Source organism: Colossoma macropomum, unplaced genomic scaffold (assembly GCF_904425465.1).
Source record: "Colossoma macropomum unplaced genomic scaffold, Colossoma_macropomum, whole genome shotgun sequence".
NCBI classification, from domain to species: Eukaryota; Metazoa; Chordata; class Actinopteri; order Characiformes; family Serrasalmidae; genus Colossoma; species Colossoma macropomum.
In genome coordinates this window covers 17,014,228-17,026,613 of record NW_023494803.1, presented here as the reverse complement: position 1 = coordinate 17,026,613, position 12,386 = coordinate 17,014,228, and the positions used below count along the sequence as shown (strand labels likewise).

Here is a 12,386-nt window from a genome sequence, read left to right as displayed (position 1 = left end):
TTTCAGGAGGTTCTATCCAAAACATATTCTGGGATCCAGCATGAAGTAATGCAGGTAACACTTGATCACTTGATTCTAAAGCCTACGTTCAGAGAACTACTCTCAAAATCAGTTTTTGAGAGAATCTTTGGTTATTTTGGGGTTTTTCCCCAATCTGGTGCTCCCAAGCTGATGTGAGGAGTTTGGCGTGTCACTGTATTGTTTGAACTGCCAGTCACAGTCATTTCTGGATGCTTCGGCAAGCTTGCAGAGGGACAACAATCACTCTCCATAACTGTGATCAGGCATATGCCCAGCTGAGTCAGAACCTCAGTGTGGCGTGAGTTGTTCCTCTGGGACCGCTGCCAGTGAAACTCTCCTAGCACAGCACAGCACCATGTGCAGCCCCTTGCTCACACATGCATGAGGCATGACTAACACCAGCGTCAATCTATACTGTCATCCTGCACGGTCCGCTTCATTCTAGTAATTCATGTTTAGACATTTGTGATCACTTCAACCCCTTAAATGGCTAAGTCTCACCGGCAGGTTCAAAGTTTTACTACACACTTCAATGACCTAAGAATAACTCATGTAGTTACTGAATAATAAACCTTAATATGGAATAAGCCTAGGATTTTAAGGGGTTAACAGTAGGGACAAATCTAAATTATATTCATGTTAAAACATCCTTAACATTAAAGTCAACAATATAACCACTAACAACTCTTACTGACTCAGTGATATACTGACACATATTTGCACACACTCAACCAATCATCTTCTGATCACAAGTCATACACAAATACTACACTGAGATGAAGTGGGTGTGATAGAGCAGGGAAAACACTAAAATGTGCAGGGCACGTGGTACTTTAGGAACATGGCTGGGACCACTGCCTTAAACAGAGAGGTCAACCAACCAATGTTAACATGATTACAAATCATGAAAACGGATGTAGTATAACAGTATTTTAAAATATTTTTTCTGTTGTTTATTTGAACTAAATAATGTTAAAACAGAAGGCTGATGACCAATGAAAATACAGTGTAATTGGTAATTATGGCTACACGTGATGATCCTCCCATAGCACAGAGGAACAGAAACACCACAAAACTCATAAACAGCTAATTGCCTTATGAGAGTGAGGAGAGCTAACATGTTTATGAGCAAAGCCAGTGACATTCTTCATGATCCACTCGACCGCTGCAAATCAAGAGAAAAGCAGAAGCCAGACTGAACTGCATAACGCGGTTTGCGCTGTGGTGTCTTCCAGAGACCGGTGGCTTTGCTGATGTCCTTCCCAGGCTCTGACCCCATCGCCCCCTTCCCAAACCTGCAACTCGACTCTCGCTGAGGATGTGCCTCTGCTCTGACATTTACAGACCTGTAAGAAGATCTTGTTCGTTTTTTTCTTTCCCCTTCCCCCCCACCATATAGGAGATTCAAAAAGTAATTTAGCAAAGTCACGATACACTTTGATCAGACTTACTACTTACTCTGCCGTGGTTAGACCTACATATTTGAAATCTAAAAAATTTTAGATTGGCTACTGTTATCCCAGTCAACTCCCAGCGTTTTCTGCGATTTTTGGGTCAAGATTTCGTTTCTTCAAGTTAATTAACCACACAGAACTGTAAATTTGTACTGAAGGGAAAACTGAAATTGAGTAGGCCTGCGTGTATGTGCGTTGCACGTATGGGTAGGGTAATATTTTGGTAGGAAATCTGACGGCTGAGATTGAGGCCGCGGCACCCGTTGAATAAATAGTGTTGGAGTGTGAGGTATCTGTACAGCACTGTTTGCTTTAGCTGACTGAGAAACAGCAGTAGCTAGGCACAAAGCTTGCATTGATCAAACCTTCTCAATATATACTAACACTGAGAGAAGAAAAAAAAACAGCGCATTAACATTGGCCAAGCCCCTGTTCAACGGCCTTTGCTGTAAATCCTACACTTCAGTCAAATAAACAGCCAGAGGTCTGATTTTGGAACATTTCAAAAGCTTTCAGATGATGTTCATTCAGGCTGGACAAATTCTAAAAATAAGAATTTTGTTGGTAACACTTTATTTTGTGAACTCTTGCAGATGCTTTGTATGTGCTCCACTTGTCTTTAATCAGTGGAGAACCTGCAGGGCCTTCTAGGACTTCAGAGAAGGCCTAATGATTTCTAGTTTCCGGGAAACTAGTTTTATTTAATAGTATGATTTTGCTTGTTGTACTTAAACTCTGCAAATATTTTAGTAATGCTCTTATTTCACCTTAAAAAACAAAGGGGTTAAGATCTTGAAACACTCAACAGAAAATTTTCCAATCAGATTTTTTTCCCTGTGGTATGTAGGTAGATACAGTCAAGTGAGCTCCCCCATTGGTTAGGCCTTCTGGAAGTCCTAGATATGTCTCTGACTGTGAATATGAGCAGTAGTCTAACCAGGTTTCGGTCAGCAGTGGAAGCTCTAGAACAAGGCTTTTTACTGAGTCAATGAAAAGGTACAAGATAAAATGTGTTATCGTTTGTTGTAAGCTTGAAATAAAGATATAGAAATGTCTTTTACACACTTTAAATGCCCATGTTTAATCTAGAATGGACAAAAAATATTCATGAGAACCAACATTAACTTAGCACTAACTTAGCACCAAGATACTATTAGAAATCCCATAGGGTGTATTAGTATTATCGTAAAATTGTTGTTTTTTTTTCTCTAAGTTTGCTATTTAGGTCCCTTACTGAAGTCCAAGCTCCAAGAGTTATGGTTTATCTTAACCTGAGCCCAAAATCTAAACCTAACTCTAATCCCGGTCTAATCCCTAATCTAACTCCAACTCTAATGCTATCAATAATGAATTGAGTTTTGGTACATAGTTTGTCAAAGATTTGAACATCTGTAGACAGCTCATTGCCATCAAAATAAAGTGTGACCAAATCTTTATTGGAAATTTGGAGAACAAAGACTAGCAGAGTGGTTATGCAATACTTTTGTACAGGTCAAGTGTGTTTAGCAATGATCTAAACTGAAGCTCATGGGCAATGGTTACTGTCATTCAAATGAGCTGGATGGAACGGTGGTTCATAGCAGCCAAATTAATTAGATTATTAGCTGGGTGGAGGGCACAATAAGAAGAGTGAGAGCGGCTATAAAAATTCAATAGCAGATGCATTTCAGCACCGCTGTCTGTCTGTTTTCTATGGGACAGCATGGGATAATTAGCTAGTCAGTGGCTACGGAAGCAGTCTTACCACTACAATGGTGGCTATTCTCCAGTGTTTAGCAAACAAAGACACAAAGGCCTCATTTGACATGCTTGATAAATTCAGTCTAACCAAAATTTGCGTGCTCCTGGTAGAATGGCGAGGCACCATGAAATGCCTAGCAACCGGTGGGTCTAGGCAACACACACACAGATATCCACACACACATACAGAGAAAATCACAAGGACCAAAAGAGGTGCGACACGGAAACTAGCTCATTACCACAAAGCGGCCCATTGTAAACAATGCATATATATCTGGCACCTCCAACACTCATTCATGAAAGAAAAGCAGCTTTGTAAATGTGTTTTTGCTTTTAGCAGAGGGCACAAGGGCGGCAGTCTTCCTCCTCTCTCCCTCTTTTTCTCGTGCGTCTCTTGAAGGCAGAGGAGGCTGTGTTGACAAGCCGGGGTATACTCACGGAAAAAAACGTGCACAATGCGCACAGTGTTCAGAGACTGACTTTGGACGCTAGTCAGCAAGGAACAAAGCTGTCTCAGTGCAGCTGCTCTCGCGTGGGCTTTTCAGGCTCAAGCCTTCAGGTTTTATACAGTTTACACATGCAAAAAACAGAAAAATCTATCAGGTAGTCACATAATGTATGTTTGTGTGAGGTTAGTGTGCTTTTGGCCTACGGATACTATCAGGAGAGAAAGCTTTTGAAATAGACACACCAGTGATAAGCTATTATCTTCAAGAAGTTCTAGAGAGATGAAAACATACTATGAATGCTTTAAACAACACCAGAGTTCTGGATGTGAATGAAGTCCATAAGGACATGGGAAGGGCTGCCCCGCCCCCTCAAGAAATACAAACCTCAACAGCCACTTGCTCACTTACTGAATATTTGAGGATGAAAAATGTGACAGAATGTTGGACTGGACCTGCCGTTTGACTCTAAATTTGTGTGTATGTCTACTGACCGGAGACGCATTGAAGTTCTGAACACTGAAAAAAATGCTATTTTTGCCCATTTTCACCCAAATTTTTTTGAGAAAACAGCCAAAGATTTTGACCAAAAAAAAAAAAAGTAGGCCTATAAGAAAGTGTCATAATCTGAGACTTTGCAAATAATTTCATGAATTAATGTTAATCAAAATGAGAAATAATGAATATAAATGCTGTTTGTTCCCTTTAATTTCCTGCAGCAGTCAGTGAAGAACTGCTCAAACAGAGTAGCAGCAGCCTGACAATATTGGAAACGTGGATCTATTTTCCGGTTTCTATGAGGGACATGGCACATGTGATTTATAATTGCTTTGTTCATGCCAAATACCAAGAAGGGGTTACCTTAGGACTTCACTACAGATTTGACACCCCCTGAAAAAATGCCATCGATACACAGAATAAGACAAAACAACAGAAGCACCAAAGTACAAACAATGACTAAAAAAAAGAAAAAAGGATTCATTGCCTTGGATGACCAACCGTTCTAAACTGTCGCGGATGTTAGATTTTGTGGCACATGTTGTAGCCTACATATTGTAATAATTTTAGTGTATTTTAAGTGTATTTTATGCAACCTGTTTTTTAACTTATTGTCAGCTTTTTCAGTTTTCAGTCTCAGGCTCAGTGTGTCCTGAACTTTGGTTTCGGACAAGAATTTTACATTTCGTGGCATCACTTCTTGTCTTGAACATGTGCAGATTTACGTCTGCTCCAGAAAATTCTTAGTATACATATATATATATATATATATATATATATATTTAGTAATGTGTATATAATAACATCCAATACTGTGCGAAGGTCTTAGGCAGCCAAGAGATTTGTGTAAAATAATATATCTTGGCAGAAATTTTGTGCTAGTAAAAACTCTATATGACATTATAATACATACAAATCAACAAATACAGTATAATGTGACAAGTTTTTTTTTAAATCAATAACAAAAGAAGAACACAGTTAGAAGAGAATAGATTTGGTTCCTGACTTTTCAGTGCACTCCAGTTACTGCATGTATTTGTTAAATTCCATTAGCAGCACACCTGATTTATTTAAGGATTTTTACATTGATTAAATAAACTAGGCACTGGATGTTAACTATAAATGCTGGGGTTCATTGAGGACAGGTTTGGAAATGGTTAAGCAAACTTACTGACAGACAAAAAATACAAATATATTGTCAATATGTTCATTTGTATTCATTCTAATGTATAACTGTATTCATGTTTTTGAACAAACCAATACTTACTGCCAGATAAATAGCTTTACATACCATTTTCTCAGAATTTTTGCACAGCACTGTGCTTATGGGACATATATATGACTTCATGGCCCTTCTCACAAGATATAAAAAACAAATGTGTGTGATTCTGTGTGCTTATCTGTTTCTGTTCTGATCCTGACTGACTGTGACTGTTTCTGTGTGTATTTTGGAGTGTGATTTTGTGTGTGTGTGCCAGTGAACTAGTGTGTGTGCTTATCAGTGCCTGTTCTGATCCGAGACTGTTTCAGAGTGTATCTTGGCATGTGTGCGCGCACGCATCTGTTTGGGTTCAATGTGGAAAACACACCCTTCCCCTCTTTGTCAGATACACAGTGCTAAGGGGGACCCAAGCCTTTATTATGCTGAACTCACAAAACAATGCATCTTCTACACAAAAGACCTTTCTGCTAGTGTCTGAGAGTCTGCACTCAAGAAACAGCACAGCAAGTCTCCGCTCACTTCAGTGTCACTGGAAATTCCCAACATTTACAAGTTGTTCAGATGTTCAAACTGCCAAAATTTCAAACAATCATGATAACTTAAAGATGGCCTGACATCTTAAAGTCATTAAATACGCTTAACCTCTTAAAATCCCAGGTTTATTACATACTAAGGCATATGATTCATTAACTACACAGACTACAATGCAAACTGCCTGAGTTATTCTTAGCCATAGAAGTGTGTAATAAAACTTTGGACCTGCTGCACAATGCTGTCGTAGAAGAGGGACTGGATTAGAACATTCGGGTAGTGGCAGATAATGAACAACAACCAATCTGTTATGACATCTTGATGCTCACTGGAACTCTACGTATAATGTACAGTTGCTATCTTGAGACTCAGTAAATCAGTAACTACTACTTAGCATAAAATACTTCCATGAAACCAATATGTAGGTTATATATTTATGAGGAACTAGATGTGGGTCAATGCACCACTGTAATTTTTTATAACCAAAACTAAAAAAAATGTATTTGTATATAAACCATTCTTTCTCCTCCTCTGTGCCTGCGCAGGTGTCTTCTGCTATTTTTTCATAACCGCGGACACAAATGATTATGGAATATGTAAGGCAATGAAGGATGCATTTACACTGCCTTCAGAAACAGCTAAATGGAGGAACCTCAGCAGACAAACATTTATTTCGGGTGCCTTTCTGCTTCTGAATACTGAATACTACATTTACTAGCCTTAAAACCAACCTCTAAAATATACTGAGCATGACTTAGAGTCCATTAAAGAGCAGAGAGGCAATTGGTCATGTTTCTTGTGATGACTACTCTAGAGCGCACAAGCCTAATCTTTCTCTTGCTCTCTCTAGGTCTATAAAAGAGGTAATGATGAGAAAACGGGAGGCACCTTTAGCTCTTCCATGCTCTGCAGCGTGATAACAAAAGCGAATGAGAAAGACAGAGAGAGACTGAGAGAAGGGGAACAGTCAGTGCTCTCCAGACGCACACATAATGTGGCCTGTGCTGCGGGCAGACAACACATAAACCCAAGGGTGAAGGCCACATTGTACTTTTGCCAGCCAGCAGCGGTCTGAAGACCAAAGCAACAGCCGTACCACAAAGAGGCACCGACCATGCAGAACTAATGAAGAGTGTAAGGACAGAGAGAACTACAGTCACAGGTGGGCCAAGACTGTGGTAGAGCTGGTTGCTGTGCCAAATCTACGGCAAGGCACCACCATGCCATCATTCGAGCACTGCAGCGAACCCTATATCCTCACACGTGAATATAGCGAGCCCAAATTTTTGCATACAACTCTACAGGCTACTAAAAGGATCTCAAAGATCTCAATATACGAATGTAAAGGATTTATATTGGTTTATTGTGTCTCCATTCTGCCCAATTTAGAAATTTAAGAATAACATATTTCAGCCACATGCCTTCTTTACTCAAATCTGACAAACTTCCCTCAGTTACAAACTGATAAGACAAGAAAGCATGTGAAGTTCTGCCGTTTTAGTTGCAGTGTATCCTATATAGACAGGTGACAAATTAAAATAAATAAATCTGAACACATAGTGGTGTAACATTTTACTCCAGAGTGCAGCCGCCTTTGGACATACATGCTGTACAATACAGTAAAGCAATTAACATCCATGCTTTGTTCAAAAATGTACAAAAGTGTTGAGCAGACCCAGCTGACCTCAATTTTGGATCAAGATTACTGGAGGAAAATAAATAACCGAATTTAAAAGAGGGTTCGCTAATGGGGCATGGATGGCAGGAGCTTCAGTCACAAAGACTGGCCAGGGTTTTAGTTACTAATGTGACCTATGCATTTAGATTCATGGGAAAGACATTGGTAAACAGAATTGGAAACTGAGGTCAAAAATGCAGATTCAATGACCGTGATGCTCATGCATTACTGTAATTTGTACGGAAAAAAGAGCAACTCTTCCTAAAGTGTTTGAGAATGTCAATGCAGGATGTGATCAGACTGTGTCAACAAGAGCAGTCCATCCACAACCACACAAACAGGGATATTATAGTAGGGTTGCAGTAGATAAACCCCTCATTATAACAAAAATGCACATTTGAGAGTTCAGTGGTGCAAAACCAAGAGGAGCTGGTTTATAGAGATGTGTAAGAAATTGGTCAAGTAAGTCATTTTTCACCATTTTCTCCACAGGTGGGCAAGTTCATGTGTAGTGTACACCAAGAGAATGATACAGACCTGAATGCTTGACCCCTACAATGAGCTGGCCAATTTTCTAACTTGTTCTCAAAATATTGCAATATTGTAAATGGCTTTTTTCATACAGCGTGTCAAAGTACTTGTTACTCTAAAGTTATGCTGCTGATAAAAGGTAAAATGTGAAGGCACTGTTGAAAAACTTCCCAACTATAGGAGAAGAAAACGAAACCAGAAAGCCAACTAAAATAGTGTTATTCATACATCCATAATTTGTCAATTAAGATTCAACTAAAAGAGGCGAAAGTTATTTTTCCTAGTAACATTTTTAACCATCTAATTTGGGTCAACTTCAGATTTAAAGTGAAAGCAGAAACATAAATGCATATTAGAAGTATATTAGAATGACCTTGACTGAACTTTGTGCCAGCTTATGTGCCTATCTTAAAAATAAAGTGTTATATACACTATAACAGATCACAGCCCTCTTAACCTTTCGTGAGCTATAACATATCATGACTGAATTTTGAAAATCAATTACGATATATCAAAGGTCTTGAAGGATAGTTCAACATCCGTGTCAGTCAGCATCTGTGGCTTCTCCATGACTGGTTTATCAGATTAAAATGATGACATTTAAATAACTTTAAAGTGTGGAGAAACATGTTTTTACTGTGGTCATGAGATGCTTTAGATGTGCTGCACAGTGGCAGCTGGTTTTGTCTCAGTTAAAATCAGTTAAAAAAAAATTTGAATAGCTTAATTTGATTACCATCATCGTCCAGGATAAATGAATGATTATTTACAATTTTCACTTGTAATTGAGCCAACAAGTACAGCCCATTGGGTAAATTTGTTTTCATTTTGAGGGGTGGTTTGGAAGACAGTGAAGCGTTTGTCGGCCAATCATGGCTGTGGCTCATTAATATAAATGATTGAATGCGTTACACCCACTAAAATGGTCTGTGTGATTCAAGGAGGCAGAGAGGCACTGTGAAATGGAGCACAACTGCTGATTTTTGTTCAAGAAGATGCATGGAATTAGTAGGAATTAAATGAAAACAGCTGAACTTGAGCCAAAGCCAGCTATCTCTAACACCTTTTCTCCTTTAAAGTGAAGCCAAACGCAGTGGTAGCTCAGGGCTGCCAAGTTCTTACCAATCATTAACCTGTGAAAATTGAGAGCACATGCAACTGCAGCATCACCGTTGGTAACTGAAGGATAAAATATGCTTCCACCAATCGGCAGCTTTAAACTACTTAGCTCTTAGCAGACAGCGCGGCAAACGTCTGCAAACTGTGTGCAATGAGAGACAAGTAATCTTAACGTTAGTCAGTCTGAGATGTGTGTATATATGTGTACATTAAAACGAATGCTGAAAAAAAAACCCTACTCACAAATAAACAAACTAGCAACAAGGTCTGCTTTCATGTTCCACTGCGTGAGAAGAGGCCATTGAGTCACTGTATGCATGAGTGACAGAGGCCAGGATTCCCTACAAGTCTTTACACACTTCAGAGAACTTGTTTCAACTGATTTCTTGTGCTCACTGAATATGAGAACATTCAACTCCCATAAAACGTGTTCATGCCTTATGTTGCCTATTTGGTTCCTGTCAATGTGCTAATTGCAAAAATTTTGGTAACACATAGCTACCTGGGCTTGTAATGTTTTTCAAATACGTTATATTTTAATATATGTAAAGTACACTGCAAAAGTCAGAGATCACACTTGATGTGTTTCATGTCCAGTCAAAATGGCCATTTCGTACAACCTATTCATTTTTCAGCATTAAGTTGCAGAAAACATAAACTTAACAGAAAATTACACAGAAGCTTTAAAAACTAAATGCATCATCACATCACATTCAGGATGTAGTGAGTCCACCTGGCCTTTTTTTTGAAAGACTTTCAGTTTTTAAGAAATCTGCCAGGATATTTTCACACCTCCAAAGTTCAGTCTTAGAAGTTGTTTGCACTTTCTGCCTCTCATGATCCAAGAAATCCCAAACACATTCAATGATGTTGAGGTCTGTGTGGTGGTCAGTCCATTGTTCTGAGATCATCAGTGGCCAATTTATTTCATTTGCAAATTTTCTTTTTCCTTTTTCCAGTAACAGCTTCTTGACAGCTGCACATCCTTTCAGACTCATAGAGTCTGAGTTGTCTTCTCACAGTGGAAGGACGGACAGAAACCTGTGTATTTTTTAGATCTGAAGCAAGAGGGATTTGATTTTCTCTTTCTCTCAAAGATGAAAGATTTTTTGAACTTCCCATTTTTTGAACTCCAGTTTTGAAAAATCCTGTTTTTATTCACTTATATTCCTCTGACTTTCCCCTCTCTATGCAAGCAGATTATCTTTTTCTAATCTAAGAAATATCTCCTGAAAAATGAATAACTTGTACTAAATGGCCATTTTGACATGAACCTAAATAAATGAAGGGTGGTCTCTAACTTTTGCGCACTACTTTATGTAAATACACACACTGTAAAAGTCACCTCTCCATTGGTTGTCTGAAAAATGTTGTTTACTCTCTCTAATGGTGGATTTCTTGGATGTGTCTTGCATTTTTGAAAAGTGTTTTTCATGGTGAACTGCATATTTCATTATGACAGGGGGGATGTAATGACTCTTACTGCTGCATCAAACAATATGAATTCTGTTTCTCACAAGTCCTTAGAGATTTATTATAGCAACTGTTCTTTACAAATATCAAAACATACAGCCAAGAGACTGTAATTGCTCCTACGACCCACTGCTTAATAAGCTAAACATGTCATTATGGCACACTGCCAGTTGCATTAAGCCTTACTATGTAACAGGTCAATATTAACAATATTGCTTACAATTATGACTACAGTCTAAAAAGAGAGCAAAAGGCAAAAAAGGGTGCTGAGAGCATAAAACACAGTCTAGCTATCTAAACAAATGACGTGATGAAAGTGAATAAATCAGACAAACTTTGCCCACTGCAATAAGGCCTGACATTTGCAGCAAAGTACAGGGAATTTACACTTTCCATGTCAAATTGAACCACTTCTCTCTGACACAGTATACACTGACATACAGTAAGAGCATATAGTAGGTCATTATAATGGACCTTATGTCCCTTAGCCAACAGTGTCACGAAACCAGAATACCTTTCAAGCATAGTTCCATTCAGAAAAGCTACTTGAGACTGAGGAAAAGGGGCTCTACTGCATTTATATCCACAGCTTGAGCCTTCATCACTTCATCATCTCCGCTGTCAATCACTCACTGCTTCCTGACCACAAGTATAAGATCCTGCCAATACACATACACCACTCTTACTGCTATTTGGACAGACTCAGTGCAGTTTGGACTTGTTCTCAGTCCACGTGGTTGTATGCAGTGTGTGGTTTTCCGTTTCATTTGGTGGAACTGCTTTGTAAAGCCTGGTTGAGTGTTGGCACATTGCATTGCTGGGAGATTTACTTTGGCCTCACGCTTTGCACTCCATCCTGTAGCACTGAACTCAACCAAGCGTCACAGAGATTTTGGTGGAGCAGCATGAAAAATATGCTAAGGTCTTGCAGTGACGCAAAGATGGCTGGAACAACATCCTAGCGTGGTTGGGTTACGGTCAACAGCACCTTTTCAATATGTGCCTTTCAATATGTTCTTGAGCTGCTTGTTAATTATATTTCTTTGCACTCTAAGCATGTTCATGTTCACATCTTGTCTAGGCACTGTTGTGCCAATGTCGTTCATATTCATCAGTTCTTCATGAAATTCGCATTCACAAATTCATGCAGATTCGACCAATCCTCACAATATTTGCAAAATTTTGTCCCATTTCAGTAGTTTATGTATGAAGCATTGTTATCACAATTACTGTACGTGTTCTATTTTTGAGCTTCATACTGGGAAGCCACAAATGATCTAGAGATCACACTTTGCACGCAATGCATTTCAGCTGAAGACAAGGCAAACCAATACCTGACCATTTTCCATTAAGCAGGATGAAAACAATGTAATAATGCAAAATTGTTGTGGGACCAGGCAGGTAACCAGCCCACTGAAGGTGGGAGCAGAAGCATGCATGCATGAAGAGCATGAAGAAATCTCGGAAATTAATAAAAAGCCTAAACAATGTAATAAAGTAAATTCATGTATGTATATATATATATATATATATATATATATATATATATATATATATATATATATATATATATATACATGAGAACTGTTCTGTGGTTTAATTCTTTCTTTGTGTTCACTGGGAATAAATGGTGCATGGTGAAGTTACTTCACAGTAAGCCTGATGTCCATGAC

The 12,386-nt window shown here is 38.7% G+C and overlaps 1 protein-coding gene across 1 annotated transcript in view; it reads right to left on the bottom strand.

The window, feature by feature from the left end:
* The window catches only part of LOC118823236 (cysteine-rich motor neuron 1 protein-like), a 64,955-nt gene that overhangs the window by 37,719 nt on the left and 14,850 nt on the right, over window positions 1-12,386 (bottom strand).